Below are 20,319 nucleotides of genomic sequence, written 5' to 3' on the forward strand. Positions count from 1 at the left end.
CACCTCGCCAGGACTAGGACCTCTCTCCCCGCACAGCGCCATTGGTATCCATTCCTTGCTACCCTGTGTGAGCACTGCACGCCGTTCATCCATGGCGGGGTGTCTTTTTCTATGCCTTAGCTTCTGACTTTACTTGACCATCAGGATACAGGGAAAATGGCCTCCTGAGATGTCCCGGCCCTGAGCTGCTTCCTCTGCTGAAGAGAGGGCAGAACGCGTTAGTGAGTCTTGAGCCGGGCTCGTGGGGGCTGAGGGCCAGCTCGTGGGATGGGACACGAGGCCACGTGGAGAAGCCTCAAATAAGAGAGAAAAGGAAACCTTCTTACATCACCCAGCCAAGCCCCACCCACACCCCGGCCCAGAACATTCTAAGAAACAGACAACTGAAAGACCACTGTACCCTCGGCCTTCCTTTATCCACGTGTCCTGATGAAGAAATCAGGAAATAATGTATGTGCCCTGCGGATTATGGTCCTGGGCCTCTCTTACCTCTGCTCTGATCACTCCATCTTGTTTATCCAGCATATTTTCCCCTACAATTAGTGTATATCTCCACTATAACCTAAAGATAGGATATTATGAATTAATGCTGGCTCTGTCAATTGAACCTTGAAGCTGTGTTATGGTACACTTTGGATGTATGAAATGGAAGGATGTGTGTGTGTGTGTGTGTGTGTGTGTGTGTGTCCGTATTTGAGTGTGAGTGTTCATGCACACACACGCATGCATGCACACACACACATGGGTCAGTACTAGGGCTTGAACTCAGGGCCTGGGCAGGTACTGTCCCTTAGCCTTTGCACTCAAAGATGGGGCTCTGCCACCTGAGCGACACCTCTGCTTCCAGCTTGCTTGAGGTTGGTGGCAGGTAAGAAGCTCAGGCTCTTTCCTGAGGGGCCTGGCTTCACACCGTGAGCCTCAGAGCACCGTCTCCGGGTAGCGAGGGTGACTGCATGCACTCCGCAAGCATTTTGTCTTCCCAACCATGAGATTTCAGAGGATTTGCCAGTCAACTGACTTGTGGCGATAAATTAAATATATCACGAAGCAGACCAGACCCGTCGAGGAATAAAGACTTCTTTAAGAAAGTGAATCGCACCCCCCTCTTTAATTCTTTCTTAGGAATGTTTCCTTTTCCTAGTCTCTCTCTTTTAAAGAGGAAGAATCCAGCACATTTCTGCAAGAAATGCCCAAGAATGAGAACTGAGTTTTGTTCCTGGCTTCAAATATTTCAAGATTTCGGTTCCTTTTTAAAGGAACTAAAACTGTAAGGAGAAGAGAGAGCCCGAGAGAGAAAGATGGGCTACACGTCCAAGAAGGGTGAGAGAATTCTGTGCGGCGGTCATTTTAATCAGAATGAGGAATGAAATTTTGGAGGGGAAATCCCAGGAAACATCTCTGTCACCAGCTATCCTACTTAAGTTCAGCTCAAGTTGAACTTCAGGCCATTACTGAGGCCTGTGACGGACAGAAGGCAGAGCTGGCCGCTCAGGTTTTTGGCGTCCTTCACCGGGTGTTTCCGCTTCCTGTTCATCCTCCCTCAGAGAAAGAGGGCCCCCAGCTCGCTTGCTACTCTATTCCAGCCCGCCATCGAAACTTGGCTGCACGGCTGGGTCTCTTGTCACCTCACCTACTGTCTCCTGAACACCACGTACCCCGGTGGTAAAGTGACCCTCATTGCACCTGCCCTACTTCTTCACAGGAGTACAGGAGAGAGAAAGTGGGGGAAAGACAAGACATCAGAGGAAGAGTAAAACGAGGAGTCTACCATATATATGCACTGCGACCCAGACAGGCAGCGTCCACGGGCAAGCTGAGAAGACACATCGACTGAGTGGCAGAGCCAGGATTTGAACTGCCTTCCAAATACCACGCTCTCCACCTCCAATGCTGTATGGACCCCAACGATTGAACAGTAAAATGCTCTGTAAACATTGATAATTTAAACCTCGGGGCTGTGAAACTCAGTTTTTAAGAATCACGTTCTGAGTATGGAGGTTTCTCAAAAAGCTCAATATAGAGCTACCCTATGACCCAGCCATACCACTCCTAGGCATCTATCCTAAACAGCAAGTCCCAAGATATCAAAAAGACATTTGTACTTCCATGTTTATTGCAGCACAATTCACAATAGCCAAAATATGGAAACAACCCAGATGCCCCTCCACAGACAAATGGATCCAAAAAATATGGTACCTATACACAATGGAATACTACATAGCGATTAGGAATGATGAAATATTGTTATTCACAGGGAAATGGTCGGAACTTGAACAAATAATGTTGAGCGAGACAAGCCTAGAACACAGAAAACAAAGGGGCATGATCTCCCTGATATATGACTGTTAAGAAAGGGAGACAGAGAGACAGTAGAGACCAAGTCTGTGAAACCAAAAACTGCTTGTCAAATGGTATTTCCCACAGGATTGGGGCAGCGACCCAACAGTATGTAACTAAAAGCAAACAACTACTCAACAAATAAAGTTCAAAAATTGACCTCTCAGTGGATCACAATAGCTCAAAAGCTATGTATGTATGCTCATATAAGACTACTGTCGACATATTGTTTAATATCGACATTACATTTAAAGCCCTAGGCGAATTTTCTTGGGCTTGGCCACGTGGCTACTGTATATGTTCTTGGTACATTGTGTATTGTATATATGTCTACCTGATCTAGAGAAGGGAAAGATAAATAGGGTGTAAGATGTCACAAGAAATGTACACACTGCCCTACTATGTAACTGTACCCTTTTTTGCACAACACCTTGTCAAAAAAATTTGTGTTCAATTAATAAATTAAATTTAAAAAATTGTGTTTAATTAATAAATAAATTACAAAAAAAGTCAAAGGAAGAAAAGAAAAAAAAAGAATCACGTTCTGTGTCTATGGGTATCTCTGTATACCTTGTCTTGAGAAGTTCTGCTGTTTTGTGCGTGTGCCGGTAACTGGGACTTGAACCCAGGATCTTATTCTCTCACTTAGCTTTTTCTACCACAACAGGCACTCTTACCATGTGAGCCAAGCCTCCACTTATGCCTTTTTTTTCTGGTTAGTTACAATGTCGAGTCTCACAGACTTCTCTACCTGGGCTGGCTTTGCGATCTCGGTTTTCTGAGTCGGGTGGATTACAGGTGTCAACCTCTGGCTGAGACGTGGCAGTTTTGAGGAATCGAGAAGAGGTTATATTTTTTCGAGATCTATGATGATGACGATGACGACGATAGGAAAATAATATGTACAAGAAATACAGAAAATAGTAAGTAGGAGACAATGAAGAAGAGGTCAACTGAAACAGGACAAATTGAGAAGCTGAGTTAAGCAACAACTTGTATTTCCCCCCAAAAGGAGTGTCAGAACGCATGCTGAGAGGAAGAACAGTGCACTGGAATCCCAAGCGGGTCAGAATGACACACCGACCCCCCCCAACACACACACACACACACACACACACACACACACACACACACACACACACACAGAGCAAGTTATCCAGACTTTTCCACCATCATTAGATCAAGCGTTCAAAGACCGAGAAGACCAGACCAGCGTCGCCACAGAGCGCGTGGCTCCACGAGCATCCCGGAGACAACGTCGAACTTTCCATCCGCTAACATCCCCGAAGGCATGGCCGTTTCCTTCCGAAAAGGAAACCAAAGCTCTGCCTGAGCGACCGGTGTCGGGGCTCGCGCGGGCCAAGAACAATCTAGTGATTTGGGCAAATGTTCATTGTGGAAGCAGGCAGAGAACTCCTAGAATTCCGAGCCAGCCTGGGGTCACGTGAGGCAGACTAGACTGCAGAAAGCGGGGGCTGGACTCTGACCTGGAGGGGTCCCCTTTCCAAAGCAGGGACGGCTGCTGGACGCCAGCGGAATTGTCTGCGGGAGGATGAGGTCGAATAGTCAAGGGGAACAATGAACTATTCTGAGCTCCTGCTCTATCTATTCATTTGCAGGGGGCCCGCTGGTGTCTGTACCTCCCTCTTGACACAAATTCTATCGACAAGCTTTTCTCACCTCCTCTTCTCAGCTATATAACCTTCCATATTAAACTGCAGCAATAATCTGCTCACGCTTGCCAGAGAATGCCTGGCCTCTGCTCCCCGCAGTTGCACAGGGCATTGCGTGTGATTCTTCAAAACCTTCGGGCCTCGTGCTTTCACGACAATCCTGCGATCTCAAGTACCACAGAGCCGATGGCTGCGGTTTCCATTTCTGAGGGAAGCTGTCTGGCATGAGAAGAGCACTTAGTGATACCTGTGACTTCAGATCAAACCCCCAAGCAGTCACACCGGGGTTTCGGAGACACATCCAAAACACCCATAGCCAACCGTGGCCCAGCGATCGCCTTTCACTTTGAAATCCAAGACGTGTCGGCAGCAGATCTTGACGGCCCGGGAGCAGGGCCGTCTAGGGGCTGAGGGGATTGGACTTTTCCGTAAGAGTTCAGTTTTTGCCGAATTCGTTCTGGTAAGTATTGAATAGTATGTTCATACAATGACACGCATATTTTTTCATGTCTTAGAAGTTTCCAAAGATGTTTCCTAAGGAAGCAACGAATATAAACTTGGTTATTACAGGGGCTGGGGTGGGTGGGTGGGGTGGGAATCGTCTTTAAAATAAATTTCGAAAATCAAACACCACAGTTACCTAAAAGCAGCCTGAAAACGGAAACCACATGTGAAGGTTTTAAGAACTGAAAGTGTTACAAAAGAAGAAAGAAAGAAAAGCACATACAAAACAGGAAAGAAAAAGGTTCAGAAATGGATTCAAATGGATACAAATTTAAAAGCCTGTGGCCAGACAGGTTTGCCCAACCTGTAATCTGAGCACTCAGGAGGCTGAGGCAGGAGGACTGTGAGTTCGAGGCCACCCTGAGGACATCAAGAAAAGAGGGAAGGAGAAAGGAGGGAGACAATAGAGGAAAGGAGCAGGAAGGGGATGGAGGAAAAGAGAGGAGAGGAGAGAGGGAGGAAGCGAAGGCCAACTTTGCATCCAAGCCAGTGTCGAGTAGAAACAGACACAGGAGCTATGAAATCACCGAGGTGTTGGAATCCACCCACGATAAATGGCATGTGCCCATGTGGAATATTATGCAGCAGTGTAAAAAATAACGAAATTGATGTCATTTGCAAGGAAACGAACAGAACTTGAGACGATCACGTTAGGCAAAAGAAGCCAGCTGCAAAAAGCCAAATCTCACATGGGTTTTGCTCCTCTGTAAAATCTAGATTGAAAATGATGATGGTGGTGGACAAGCTGTTCCGCCCTCCCTCCACTTTCCTGGAGGGGTCTAGTTCCCTGCCAAGAAACTTTTGTCTGTCTGCTCCAAAAACAAAGAAAGATGATGATGATGATGATAATGACGAGGAGTGTAAGCAGGGGAGGGGGGCTGTCTGGAGAGGGGAGAAGAAATCAATTTATGGGACATGTATATTTATCTATATACACATATATACACACATACTTATAAAATATTATATATACATACACACATGCAGGTGAAGATAGAATAATGAAACCCACCAGATTCTGTTGGTAATGGAGGAAGGAGGGAGAAGAGTTAAAATAAAGAAGATATTAGCAAGCGGCGAGCTTGTCTGAAGTTCACTGTGTCTGTCTATGGAATTGTCCGAATGAAAGCTGTACTGTCGACGTCGGTTTATAAAAATAAAGAAATAGGACAGGTGCCAGTGGCTCGCGCCGGCCATCCTAGCTCGCTGGGGAGGCTGAGATCTGAGGATCGTGGTTTGAAACCAGCCGGGGCAGGAAAATCCATGAGACTCTTATCCTCAATTAACCACCAGAAAACCGGAAGTGCTGCGGAAGTGGTACAGTGCTAGCCCTGAGCAAAAGAGCACAGGGACGGTGCCCAGGCTCGGAGTTCAAGCCCCATGATGGACAAATAAATAAATATAAAGAAATAAAGAAGTAGGAATTTAAGCCCCTTTGTATGCCTACTTACAGATAATTTTAAAAATAAAGCACTAGGGATAAGGAAAAAAAAAAAAACCTTATACCAGAGCAAATGACAAATGACTAAACAATTTCAAGTAGACACTGAAAACCACGGTCTAGAAGAAAAATAGTATGCTCTGTAAATGACCTTGGAATAGACTTGTCATTTTCAGCCAGGAGTCAAATCCAAAAGCCATAAAAGCAAATTTTGATAAATTCGACTACATAAAAATAAAACTTCTGTCTGTGGCAAAAGCCACTTCAAACCAGCGAATAGACAATAAGAACTTTCTTTTACATTTTCACTTCACATTACTAATGAACTATAAAAGCTTGTCTAAACTGAGAGAAAATACTAACCAAACAACAGAAAATCTTAGGAGAAATATAAATAACAAGATGAGAGGCCAGATTTCTTCATAAAAATACAGAAAAGCTTAAAAATAGAGAGTTTTTTTATTAATTAAATTTTGTTAACAAGGTGTTGTGCAAAAGGGGTACAGTTACATAATAAGGCAATGAGTACATTTCTTGTGATATCTTACACCCTCGTTTTTCTTTCCCTTCCCTAGATCAGGTAGGCATATATACAATATATAGTGTACCAAAATCATATACAGTAGCCACGTGGTGTACGCCAAAGAAAATTCACCTAGAACTTTAAGTGTAACGTCAACAATAGAATCCTCCTGTGTCCTTCTCTTGGAGTTGTTTTTGCCTATCCTCGTCTTATATGATCATGTGTACATAGCTGTTGAACTATTGTGATCCACTGATAGGTCTATTCTAGACCATTTTTATGTTTAGTAGTTGTTTGGTTTTAGCTACATAATGTAAAGTCACTGACCCAAACATGTGGAAATACCATTTGACAAGAAGTTTGTTGTTTTGCAGACCTGGTCTCTACTGTCCCCCCCCCCCACCCTAACAGTCATAGATCAAGGAAACCATGCCTCTTTGTTTTCTGTGTTCTAGGCTTGTCTCGCTCAACATTATTTGTTCAAGTTCTGACCATTTCCCTGCGAATAACAATATTGTATCATTTCTAATCGCTATGTAGTATTCCATTATGTATAGATAACACATTTTTTGTATCTATTCATCTGTGGAGGGGTATCTGGGTTGTTTCCATAGTTTGGCTATTGTGAATTGTGTAGCGATATACATGGAAGTGCAGATGTCTTTTTGATATCTTGGGACTTGCTGTTCAGGATAGATGCCCAGGAGTGGTCTGGCTGGGTCATAGGGTAGGCCTATGCTGAGCTTTTTAAGAAACCCTCGTACTGTTCTCCAAAGTGGTTGTGCTAATTTGCACTCCCACCGACAGTGGAGAACGGTTCCGGAAGAGAGATTCTTAAATACTGCGGGTTGAAGTATACATGATTACAACTTTCATGCCTTTTTTCGGGGTGGGGTGTGGAGGAGTTAGATAATTTTGGCATTATCTACCAAAGTTCTTAATGCTTCCTTCGACAAGGAATTCTACCTCAGCCGGAATAATTGTAAGCTGACCATCCCAAGGTTATTCGTGACGGATTATTTTCTGGGAACAACCCAAACATCCAACAATAGGAGACTGATTCGGTAAATTAAAATCCATTCATGCAGTACAATACTACATCTCTATTTAACAAACTGAAAAAAAAAATCTTGGGCTGGGAATGTGGCTTAGTGGTAGAGTGCTTGCCTAGCATGCGTGAAGTCCTAAGTTTGATTCCTCAGTACTACATAAACAGAAGTGGTGCTGTGGCTCAAGTGGTAGAGTGCTAGCCTTGAACAAAAAGCTCAGGGACAGTGCCCAGGCCCTGAGTTCAAGCCCCAGGACTGGCAAAAAATAAATAAATCTCCAAGATGCAGTATACTACAACTCGAAATTCTCATTAAATTTGAAGTAACCTTTTTGCCTGATCAAATCTATGTGATTCCATATGCTATTGATTATGTATGTCTTTAATGATACATTCTTTTAAACCTACCTGTGAAACTAGAAATTGAAATTTCAAGTTGGGCTTAAGTTTCATTATTGAAAAAGAAAGTGGCAAAAATATTTTAATCACTTACTTGACTTTTCTTAGGCAATTCTCTGTAAGAATCGCTCTTCTATTTCAGCTTCAAATGCAATCGTTCCATTTTGCTTAGAACCAAAGACAGCAAGCGCTCACTGGTCGAGAGCCAAGCTGTCACGGGAGAGTTTGAAATCGATCTGAAGCTTTGCTAAGTCTAAGTGCTTGTCAGAGATTTCTATGTTAAAGTTTATATTCTTTCTCACGGGTACGAAGTTTGGTTAAACAAGTTAATTGGCCATCTGCATTTCCTATCATGTTCCTCCTTCTAAAGTAGAATGTAAAATAGAAATCCCTTTTCTATTCTAAGATAAAAATCATTCCTTCGAATCCGGGCTGTGATGGCTTAAGGCTATAAAACCCAACTTTTGGGAGGCAGAAGCAGGATGGATAGTGAGTTCGAAGCTAGCCTGGGCTACATGGCAAGAGCCTGTCTCAACAGCAAAGCAGAACAAAACAAAATCCTTAACGGGCTGCGGTCTGGTGTTCAGAATGCTCAAGAACATTTGTACCCATGTAAGACTCCTCTTTTCACTCATTTTTAAACTTGACGCGCTTACGGTTTTATTCTAGTTCAATCCCAAATACAATTTAAACCTCAAAAACGTCCTTTAAGCCAGGTCATGGTGACTCACACCTGTAACCCTGTTACTCAGGAGATTGAGATCTGAGGACCAAGGTTCACAGCCAGCAAGGGCAAGAAAGTCTATGCGACTCTTACCCCTAGTTAATCAGCAAAAAGCCAGAAGTGGAGCTGTGACTCAAGTAGTAGAGCGTGCCACCATTGAACCTAGACCTCTAGACCCGCGTTCAAACCCCAGACAGAGGTGTGTGCGTGTGCGTGTGTGCACCTTGGAAGGTGAACAAATGCACTCCTGCTATTCATGATGGGATGGGAGGATGGGAGGGGGGATCTGGGAAAGCAAAGAAAGGGGTGACATAGTCCCCCCCCAAAAAAAAAAGAAAGAAAGAAAGAAATGTACTCATCACCTGACTTACGAAATGGCAGTCCCTTTGTGCAACCACAAATAACAATAAAGTCAAGGCAAAAGCAAGCTCGCTCTTCTTCTCTTTCATTATCTACATTCAACCCACCCTGTAAGTATTTTGTGTGTGTGCCAGTCCTGGGGCTTGGAACTCAGAGCCTGGGCTCTGTCCCTCCGTCCCTGAGCTTTTTTTGCTCAAGGCTAGTTAGTGCTCTACCACTTAAACCGCAGCTCCACTTCCCACTTTTGGTAGTTAATTGGAGATAAGAGTCTGACAAACGTCCCTGCCCTGGCTGACTTTGAACCAAGATCCTTGGATCTCAGCTTCCTGAGTCGCTAGGATTACAGGCAGAGCCACTGCTATCTGACTGTAACTATCTTTTGAAGCATTTCACATAACCATTACATGTGATCATGTGATCAGTCATTTCCTGCTTGTGTCCCGGATGGAAGGGAACAAATTCACTCCAGTTTCACCCCCAAGGAAATATACAACAGTGCCTTGTACATAGGTTCTCACAGAACTACCAAATACACAAATTACCTGTGTTCCCTCCCAACATTTTTCCATCTGCTAGACCTACAGCTTCGTCGAGGTCAAAGATTAGTTTCCAAGTCATTGGTTAGATACAAATAACACCGGAAGGACCCAAGTCATACACCTCACTCACTTCTCCCCAGTGAAGCAATCACACATTGGTGGCCAACTAATATTGACTGGCTTCATAATTCATTGAAGAATCTCAAGACAGGGTGTGCATCTACCAGCCTGACGGTACATACCGTGTCAACTAGCGTAGTGGGTTTATCCATCTCCAAAGAGGGTTCCACAGAGAACACGGTGTACCGGGGTAAGCGATGCAGTATTCTCTCCCAAACCAGCGACACCCATGGGGATTTGATCCCACAAGCATTTATACTATGCACACATAGTTGATCTTGCACTCAAAACTCCCAATTTTTCCTTGGTGCTGTTAGCTTGACAATTTACCTAACCTGATCATAGACTTAAAAACAATAATGTAATCATGTATTTACTTTATGATTTGCAAAAGATGTACCTTTTAGTACATCCAGATTTTCATAACCCGTCAAATCGTTTTCCAGTTATGTGTTATGGCAAGATATTCTAGAACTGCCAAGAAAAGTAGATTCTCAGCGCTGCCTGCGCTCCGGTGACTATAACACATTAGCATAAGCAGCCCCATTTTAGAAAGAACGGCTCTTAAATGTTACACAAGAAAAATAATGTGGGGTGGTTTTTGTTGTTGTTTTTTTTTTTTTGCATTTGTAACATTAAACGCTGTCCATTAATATATCGCCTCATCAGGACTATTAAATACCGCGAGGATAATTCAACAGAGCTGGTGAAGTTCCTTGATCAGACATTTGGTTACAATTACAAGACTAACTATGAAAACTAGCTAACAAGCACCTATTTTTAAGGACTTCCCCCCCACTTAAAAAATGCATATCAACTGAAACCCCTCAACACTTGTCAGCTCTCCTGTGAACATATCATATAAATGGACTCGTGCGGCTGCCAGGAGAAAGAAAAGGCCAAACGACTCCCTCCCACGCGCTGCGGAGTTCAGAGCAAAGTCTGTCCCAGACCCAAACTCCCCGCCCCAGCCCGCAAGGGGCCTGTGGCAGGGGCTCAAGGATGGACAGACGCCTTCCCAGTCCCTGGAACAACAGCAAAGTTTACCCGATGTGACAGTCACCATCGCAGCTTCAAATGCCGCTGGCTCCGTGTTGGGACACAAAAGGAAGGTGAGGGTCTCTTCCCTTCCTTCCTTCCTTCCTTCCTCCCTTCCTTCCTTCCTTCCTTCCTTCCTTCCTTCCTTCCTTCCTTCCTTCCTTCCTCCCTTCCTTCCTTCCTTCCTTTCTTCCTCCTTCCCTTCCTTCCTTCCTCCCTTCCTTCCTTCCTTCCTTTCTTCCTCCTTCCCTTCCTTCTTTCCTTCCTTCCTTCTTTCTTTCTTCCCTCCCTCCTTCCCTCCCTCCCTCCCTCCCTCCCTCCCTTCCTTCCTTCCTTCTTTCTTTCTTTCTTCCCTCCCTCCCTCCCTCCTTCCCTCTCTCCCTCCTTCCCTTCCTTCCTCCTCTCCCTCCCTCCCTCCCTCCCTCCCTCCCTCCCTCCCTCCTTCCCTTCCTTCCTCCTTCCCTCCCTCCCTCCCTCCCTCCCTCCCTCCCTCCCTCCCTCCCTCCCTCCCTCCCTTTCTTGTGTGGGTGCTGGGGCTTGAATTCAAACTCTGTCCCCGGAACGCTCCCACTTGGGCCACACTCGCATTCCTCGCTGGCTCCTGGGTGGTTTCATTTGAGCTAACATTCTATGAGACATTAATGGACTTTGCTGCCCAGGCTGGCTTTGAACCATTGCTCTCGGATCTTCTGCGTAGCTAGCTTGGATGACAGGCGTGAGCCGCCAGCTTCAGGCTGGATTTTCACGTGTCAAATTTGCTCACGCCCCGCGCCCTCCAGCCAGGACTCCCAACACGCGTAGAAAACCAGAGTTGGGGGGGGGGGGGGTCACTGGGTGCGCATGCGCCCTGGCTCCCCACGGTGACCCTAAAGTGGGGAAGGGTGAGCGCCTGGTCTCCGCAGGGCGCTGGGAGAGCCCAGCCTGCGCTTGCTCCTTAGGATCCATCCATCTTCCATGCCCGCCACTCACCCAGGTGGAGGAAGGTGTGAGGATGGGGGAGTGGGGGGGGGGGGCAGGAACACAGCCCCGGGTGGGCCAAGAACGAGCACTCAGCGAGGCTGCAAGGGAAAGTAGGCCATGGCTGTCCGGCCGTCATTTCTCAGCGGATGCTCTAGACCGTGGAAGTCCCGCTGGATCTTGAGGTCCCAACCGAAGCGCCTCGGCCGTCCGCCAGTCCCCCCACCTGAGCTTCGGCCAACTCCCCCCCCCCCCCCCCGCCGTGGGTTCCCCACCAAACCCAGCGCTCTCGCCATGCTAAAACTCTGCGGGAGTCCCGGACTGACCACCAGGCCCTGGGGCTCCTCCTTTCTTACTTCTGAGTGCCTTCCTTCCTTCCTTCCTCCCTTCCTTCTTTCTCCCCTCCCTCCCTTCCTCCTTTCCTCCCTTCCTTCCTCCCTTACTCCTTCCCTCCCTCCCTCCCTTCCTTCCTTCCTTCCTTCCTTCCTTCCTCCCTCCCTTCATTTTTCCTTCCTTCCTTCCTCCCTCCCTTCATTTTTCCTTCCTTCCTTTCTTCCTCCCTCCCTCCCTCCCTCCCTTCCTTTTTCCTCCCTCCCTTACTCCTTCCCTCCCTCCCTCCCTTCCTTCCTTTCTTCCTTCCTTCCTCCCTCCCTTCATTTTTCCTTCCTTCCTTCCTCCCTCCCTTCCTTTTTCCTCCCTCCCTTCTTCCTTCCCTCCCTCCCTCCCATCCTTCCTCCCTCCCTCCCTCCCTTCCTTCCTCCCTCCCTCCCTCCCTCCCTTCCTTTTTCCTCCCTCCCTTCTTCCCTCCCTCCCTCCCTCCCATCCTTCCTCCCTCCCTCCCTCCCTCCCTCCCATCCTTCCTCCTTCCCTCCCTCCCTCCCTCCCTCCCTCCCTCCCTCCCTTCCTCTTGAACTCGTGACCTGGGTGCTGTCTCTGAGCTTTTGCGCTCCAGGCCGGTGCTCTACCGCCTAAGCCACCCCCGCACTTCGGGCTTTTTGCTGGTCTGGCGGGGAGGTGGGGGGGGGGCTTTCCCTGCGGGGCCCGGCTTCCGACCTGCCCTGGGATCGGGGGCCGCCGGGCCGGGCGCACCCCGTCCTTCCGTGGTTCCCTGGGAGCGGGCGGGAGCGGGGGAGGAGGAAGAGCCAGGTGAGCTCCCCGGCAGCCGTGGAGTGGGCGCCCTGGCTCTCCCAGGTTCCGCGCTGGCCTTCTCCAAGCCCGCGGAGCCCCTCCCTGCAGATGTCCCCTCCGTTTACATCTGGCACCCCCCTATGCCCGGGGCATCCCCAGTGCGCAAAAGAGTATTCTCCAGGTACAATGACCCCCCCACCCCACCCCACCCCAAGTTCCAGGACTCCCCAAGGCCTGGCAAAGAGGGCAGGCCACTCGCTGTCCTTGGTGTCACCTTCAGAGTGAGGACAGAGGAATCCCATCAGAGGTCACGTCAGCCAAAGTCATGACACACGAAGGCCCTCGCCCCGGGCTAGCCCTGGCCAGGGTCTCATGGCCGTAGCCATTTAGCTTTCCTTGGAAGTGGACGTTGGAATAATTTAAAATGCCAGATTCCTAACCCCGCTGGTACTGTGCCGCTCGCAGACGAGAGCGAAAGTCCACTTGAGAAACAACCAACCAAATTAGGAAAAGGTGGGATGCGTCTTGCTTGGTGTTGCCTAGCAATGTGGTGAGAGCACAGGAATCACAAGAGAGGATGAAACTCACACCCACAAGGGAAATCATATTATTCACACACACGCGCACACACACGCACACACACCCCCACCGTCAATTCTGGAAGAACGGTAAGAAGGATGAGGACAGAATTCTTGTCACAAGGAGGGCAGTCTGCAAAGCATTGCAGAGTAAACCTTCTAGTTGGTGCACGGTTTAGATTTCACCGTCTCTGAGTAAGGAAAGTCTTGTGAGTTTACAGCACTGAGCTTCGTTGGTATAAGTCAAGCTTACATGTTCTAATAAAATAATAAAATTATAGGAAGAAGATTTAATAAGTGAAGAATGCTACCCCCCCCCATCCTCCTACTTCAAAACCATTATTTCTCTTCTCTCTCCTTTTCACCCCCTGGCAGTAGTGGGGGTTTGAACTCAGGACCTCATGCTTGCTAGGCAGACACGCTCCCATTTAAGCCACAAGCCAAGTCCTTTTAACTTCAGTTCTTTTCCTAATGAAGTCTGATTTTTTTGCATGGTCCCTCTGGACGATCACCTGCCTAGTTACACACATCGCATGTAGCTGGGCTGACCTGTTGACACACCCAGCTGTCTTTATTACTTTTTTAATTTGGTGCCGTGATTAGACCCAGGACCTTCCACGTGCTGAGCACCTGCTCTACCACTGAACGCACATGCCCAGCCCAGCCATTCGTTTTCACGAGAGCCCGGCATGGAGATAAAAAGGATGATCTTTAAGGTCAGACACTTGGTTTCAGATCCTGCCTCTGGGATCTGCCCTGTGGCTTATTCCCTTTCCCTCCACGTGGAACCATAGTATCATTTCACTGATAGGGTTGTTACGAAGCTTAGAAGCAGAGACTTGCTGAGAAAAGCCAGGAGTGCGGGGTGTGGCGTTCCAGAGCCTTCTTCCTGCTCATCAAAGTCACCGTGTGGCCTTTCGATAAATACTGGGGACACCCGGAAACCCAAGCCAACAGGGAAGCACAGAATTGGCCTGTAAGAGAGTTTGGGGGTTTTAGAGAGAGGTCCTTCCCTCATGAAAAGAAGGGGCGACTAGTCCCCCCCCACACCCCAGCAGCTTCCTGGCTGTAACGTCCCCGCCCTCCACCCGGAAGGGAAGTTCCCCCTTCCCAGAGGGCTCAACCTAAGGTCCCCCAGCCCTGTGCCCTCCCCCACGCTCCCCTACAGGAGCAGTGTCGCAGTGTCTTCCTGTGTCCTGCGATCTGCCAGGTTAGAAAGCTGAGAGAGTCTTCTAGAAGCTTCCAGAGGAGGCTGGAATGTTCTAGGTTCTTCTGGGTAGAGCTGTGACGTCGTTCCCACCTGCCACTTTGCCAGATGGTTGAAGGGAAGGCACACTCAGGGAGAAGGATGGGCCATGGGCTTCCTCTTCTCGTCTCTGTGGGTTGAGGTTGGAAAGAATCTGCATGGCTGAACGCCAGCCTTCCCTAAGCAATAGGCAAACAGGACCCTGAAGCGCGATGCAGCGAAGCAGCCAGGCAAAGGATGAGCCACCCGTGAACCCGGAGAACGAGGAACGTGGATGGTCTCTATCCTTACACTTAAAAATCAGTGGAACGATCATTTCAATTTTCTAAGACACCATTTTCTTTCTTTTTTTTTTTTTTTTTTGCCAGTCCTGGGGCTTGAACTCATGGCTTGGGCACTGTCCCTGGCTTCTTTTTCCCAAGGCTAGCACTCTGCCACTTGAGCCACAGCACCATTTCTGGCTTTTCGTATGTATGTGGTGCTGAGGAATGGAACCCAGGGCTTCATGTATGCTAGGCAAACACTCTACCACTAGGCCGTATTCCCAGCCCCAACACCATTTTCTTTGTATGGATTTGGGAAAAGGAAACAGTTCTCCTATTATTACCAATGAACTTGTTGAGACAGAATTAAATTGCTAGTTATGATTTATCATTTATTGAAACAGGATAAATCCTTTTTCTGGGAGCTGGTGGGTCATATCTATAATCGTAGCTGCTCTGGTGGCTGAGATAGGAGGATTACAGTACAAAGCCAGCCCAGGTAAGAATTATGACTCTCCTTTTTTTATTTTAATTTTTCTGTCATGGGGTTTGAATTCAGGGCCTGGGGGCTGTCCCTGAGCTCTTTGGCTCAAGGCTAGCGCTCTACCATTTTGAGGCACAGCACCACTTCCGGTTTTCTGGTAGTTAATTGGAGATAAGAGTCTTATGGTCTTTCCTGCTCAGGCTGGCTTTGAACCGTGATCCTCATATCTCAGCCTCCTGAGTAGCTAGGATTATAGGCCCAGGTCACCAGTACCTGGCTAATTATGAGGCTCATTTCTAATTAACCAACAAAAAGCTGGAAGTAGAGCTATGGCTCAAATGGTAGAGTGCCAGCTTTGAGTAAGAAAGCTAAGGGACCGCACCCAGGTCCTGAGTTCAGGCCCCAGTACCGGTGTGTGTGTGTGTGTGTGTGTGTGTGTGTGTGTGTGTGTGTGTGTATACATATATATATAGAGAGAGAGATAGACTAAGAGAAAAAAGAATCATAGGTGAATATATATATATATATACATGTACATATATATGTTCATGTTGATGCTACAATTCTACTTGCAGTGTTTTTCTCTATCTTTTTAGAATACTGTGTGTACATGATTATTGCTACTTTACTTTCTGTACTAGGAAAGCATTAGAAACAATCTAAAGTCCTATCAAAAGATTTGTTAAGTACTATGTGTAGACAAAGGGGTATTAAGCTGCTTGTTAAAAGAATGAGGGAGCTCTAAAGGTAAATAAAAAAATCTGTATCCATCAATCATCTTTAGAAAAGACTGGGAAACAGGAGACTTTTTGCACTATATCTCTTTGTAAATTTGAACCTTCTAAGTATACTGCTTATTCTAAATAGTCATCAAATTTAAAATAATTAAACTCCTTTATATATGGAAAGACTTTAGCATTTTATTTAGTATTTTGACAAGATATGGCTAAAGGGCTTTCATGCTAAATATGCATTTCTGGAGAATGCCAAATAAGATACACCTCTTCAGTGTGTGATTTTCGCAGCATGATGCACACGTGACTTTTATTACAGATTCAATGTCAGAAGGGAATGGAGCAGGATGCAGCATGCCTGCAATCTCAATACCAGAGAGGAAGAGACAGAGGATTTCGAGTTTGATGTTAGCCTGAGTCACATAGGCAAGACTCTGCTTTGAGAAGACAATTTTTAAAAAGAGACAAAGAAGAGAATAAAGGAAATAAAACAAGAGGAAAGGAAAAAGCAGATGGGACACAATTTAACTGGAGAGCAATCTTGTCTTGTTCTCCCTTTCATATTGAAATTTTCTTTGCCAGATTATTGGGCTGAGAAGGCCAGAGACAATCAGATGAACAAATTAATCTGAAACACTAAAGCCATTAAAAAAAAAACACCACACCAACAAGCTGATTTACCTTTAGGATTTAAACCATCCCATGAAGGAAATTTTTCTCAAGCTGCTTCTTAGCGACAGATTTTTCTGGAGCAAGCAAATGGTGACCTGTGTTTCTTTTGGAATACAGCTGAGATGTCTCAGATGCCCCTGACATGTAGCTGAGATGTAAAGGTGTCTGACCTGCATAGTTCCATTTCCCTTCAGGAAGGGGATGAGGAGGGACAGAGGGAGGGAGGGACAGAGGGACAGATGGATGGACAGGTGGATGGATGGATAGATGGGTAGATTGATGGATAGACAGACAGGAATGGGTGAATAAACAGGTGAGTAGAGGGAGGGAGGGAAGAAGGGAGGAAGGGAGGAAGGGAGGAAAGGAGGGAGAGGAGGAGGGAAGGAGGGAAAGATGAATGGAGGGAAGGAGGGAGGGAAGGACAGATGGATGAATGGATGGATGGGTGGGTGGACAGATAGCAGGTGCTTAGCCCCAGAACTCTTAGAGAAAGGCAGGATTGCTGCAATGGAGATCCAGTGACTTTCTCAAATCCTTAGCAATCCCATTACAAAGAAAGGCTGCAGAAGTGCAAGATTTTTAATTTTTTTTTTTTTAGTAGTGGCACTTTCTCGGCATCTGACTTCGACTTTTGTCTTATTCCTCATGCAGGAAGCGTTCTGCAGGTGCCTGAGGAGCTTGCTGTTGTTTTATTTCATTTCGTGATTTTATTTTAATTTTTGCCAAGCAGACCATAAGGACTGAATGGATGACCTATCTTCTTGAACCCCGGGTGGAGGGGTGGAGTTTTTAAGTGAACCACAGAAACTGTGCAGAGGCCCAGAAGGAAGCTGGTGATTAGCGGAGTGTGTTCTCTTCCCTTCATCGGTTCTTATCAAGCCAGTTTGAAGGAAAAAAAAAAAAAAAGATTCAATCTGATAATTACCAAGATGAGTCACCATCATTGGCGACGGAGTCCTGGGGTCAAACTCGGTGCTCTGCGGCTTTCAGCTGCAGTTCTCCCAGCAAGAGAGAACATGGGGTCTCCGAGAGCCCTCCTCTCCTCACTAACCACTATAATAAAGTAAAGATTTCCCGAAGGAATGGTAAGAAAGACACAGCAACAGGCAGACCAGCCGGCCAGTGGTTCTCAGCAGGGTCCTAGGAACTAGCTCACCACACAGACTGGCAGAGCAGAGCGGGCCGGGGAAGCCACAGTTTGCTCTTCAACTTTCTTTAGAGACTTCCACGTGTCTTTCAGCCAGCGAGGGTCCAGCACAGACAGAGCAGACTTGTGGTCCTATTACCCATGCACTGTGAAGCTGATTGCAAATATTCTAGCCCATCAGTAAACCAACCAACCAACAGGCATGTCTATTTGGATTTAGAAACCACGGTCAGAGAATCTGATTGGTAGATTGTGGGTGCCTGTAGGGATCTGTAGGTTTGTTTACGCATCGTTCGACACTAATCGTTTCTCTTTGAAGTCGTATTTTAATTTTGACACTCTCCCGTCTCCTCTCAACACTGTCAATCAAAGGAGAATGGTCCCCCCCCCCCGTCGGTGGCCAGGGATGTCCATCTTGCCATCGCCCCCATGTCCTGTGCAATGACTGAGGTCTGTCATGCCCATTTGACAACGAAGACCTGAGGGAGGGAGCCATGGAGAGCATGTCTAAGGTCAGCCCGGAGTCAGGGGACGGGCTGAGAGGAAGCACACAGAGTCCCTGGCAGTGCCCCAGGCTCTACCGCCTCGCCTCTTCTGTTTGAACTTCCTTAAAATAGGACTTTCAAGAACCATGATGAATAGATTGAAACTCCCAGCGCTTTATTTATTAATGGTGACCTGGTAACTGTAGAGATTAATGTGCACGGACTTGGGGCCAAATGTCATTCATCGCTTAGGTGTTCCGCCTGTGAAGGACTATTCTTATTTTTCACTGACGCTAACTGGAACAGGAGGAGATCCCGGACATCAGAGGAAGAGTAGAAAGGAACGGTGGTCCTTTGGCCTCTCTGTGAATGTATCTCCCCTGGATACGAAGTCCCTAGTGTGGTCTGTGTCTGAGGACCCGGGTCCCACTTTCCTATCCTACCTTGTGGTCACTCTGGCTGGCCAAGGATCCTTTCCCATACTCTGACCACCATTTTGTGTGTATGTGACAGCCCGGGGAATTGAACTCAAAGCCTAGGTGCTGTCCCTACACTTTTTTGCTCAAGGATAGCACCCTACTACTTGAGCCACAGCTCTGCTTTCAGCTACTTTGGTGGCGTTTAATTGGAGATAAGAATTATCTGGACTTTTTCTGCCTGGGCTGGCTTTGAACTGCAAACCTCCCATGTAACTAGGATTATAAGTGAGAGACACCAGACTCTGCCCACCTCACTCACCTTTATCCTTCAAAATCTCTTATCTTCTAGGTTCATCTGCAGAACCAGGCACTCCTTATTCTCACCCACACCACCCCTGCTCTCTCTCTCTCTCTCCCTGTCTCTCTCTTTGAAGTTCTATCTAGCACCATCTTCCTGTAGCACTTGTTTACTAGCCTTCTGCCCTTTCCTTTAGATTATAAATTACTTCAGGGCAGGGACCAGTTTACTCACCTTTGTCGGGTGTAAGATGGCAAACACACACGCAGTAGGTAAAAAACACTTACTCTAGATACGAGCAAACATTTTCCTCACGGGGCCAGCTAATACATGTTCTAGTCTTCACTGGCCAGAAAGAGAGATCTCTGATGATTCTTCCTCATTTCCATTGCTTTTCTTTTTAATAATCCTCGTGTGTGTGTGTGTGTGTGTGTGTGTGTTAGTGTGTGTGTGTGTCTGTGTATGTTCCCCTACTGGAGCTGAACTCAGACTCTTGCACTTTGCTTGTCTTTTTCACTCAAGGTTGGCACTCTACTATTTGAACCACAGCTCCACTTGTGGGGTTTTTGCTAGTTAATTGATGATAGGAGTTTCACAGGCTTTCCTGGCTACCTTCAAACTGTGATCCTCAGATCTCAGCCTCCTGAGCAGCTAAGATTACAGACATTAGCCACCAGCATCAAGTTTATATAAGCTTCTAAAAATATAAAAGCCGTTCTCACCTTCCAAATCAGCAGGGGGATAGATGTCTAAGACTTGGGAGGAAAAAATAGTTGTAATATGTTAAGTCTACATACGTTTCTATACTCAGTATTTGTCTAAAAGAATCTTCTCTTGAAATTATATACAATAAGTATATTACATAGTTTTCTTTTGTTTTAAAAAAAAATAATCCAGACCTTAAAAGTTTGAATGGACGGCAGCATTTATGTCTATGGAATTATGAGCCGGCAAATCCATGCAGATATCCTTTTGCGTCATCCAAGGGCCAAATTCCATCAGCTTCACAAAGATTCTTTGAGGCTAATGAGGTCTCGTGGCAGCTTTAGGAAGTGGAACCATAAAACTATGTCTACAGCCTTGATAGGATTGTTTCTTTAAGGTGTTGCAAAATGCTTTGTGGGTCATGTGTCAATGATTGCTCCCGAGCAGGAACTTGGTCAGGCTGATATTTGTTCGCCACTGGAACCTGAGACAGTCAA

The sequence above is a fragment of the Perognathus longimembris genome, chromosome 10 (assembly GCF_023159225.1).
Source record: "Perognathus longimembris pacificus isolate PPM17 chromosome 10, ASM2315922v1, whole genome shotgun sequence".
NCBI classification, from domain to species: domain Eukaryota; kingdom Metazoa; phylum Chordata; class Mammalia; order Rodentia; family Heteromyidae; genus Perognathus; species Perognathus longimembris.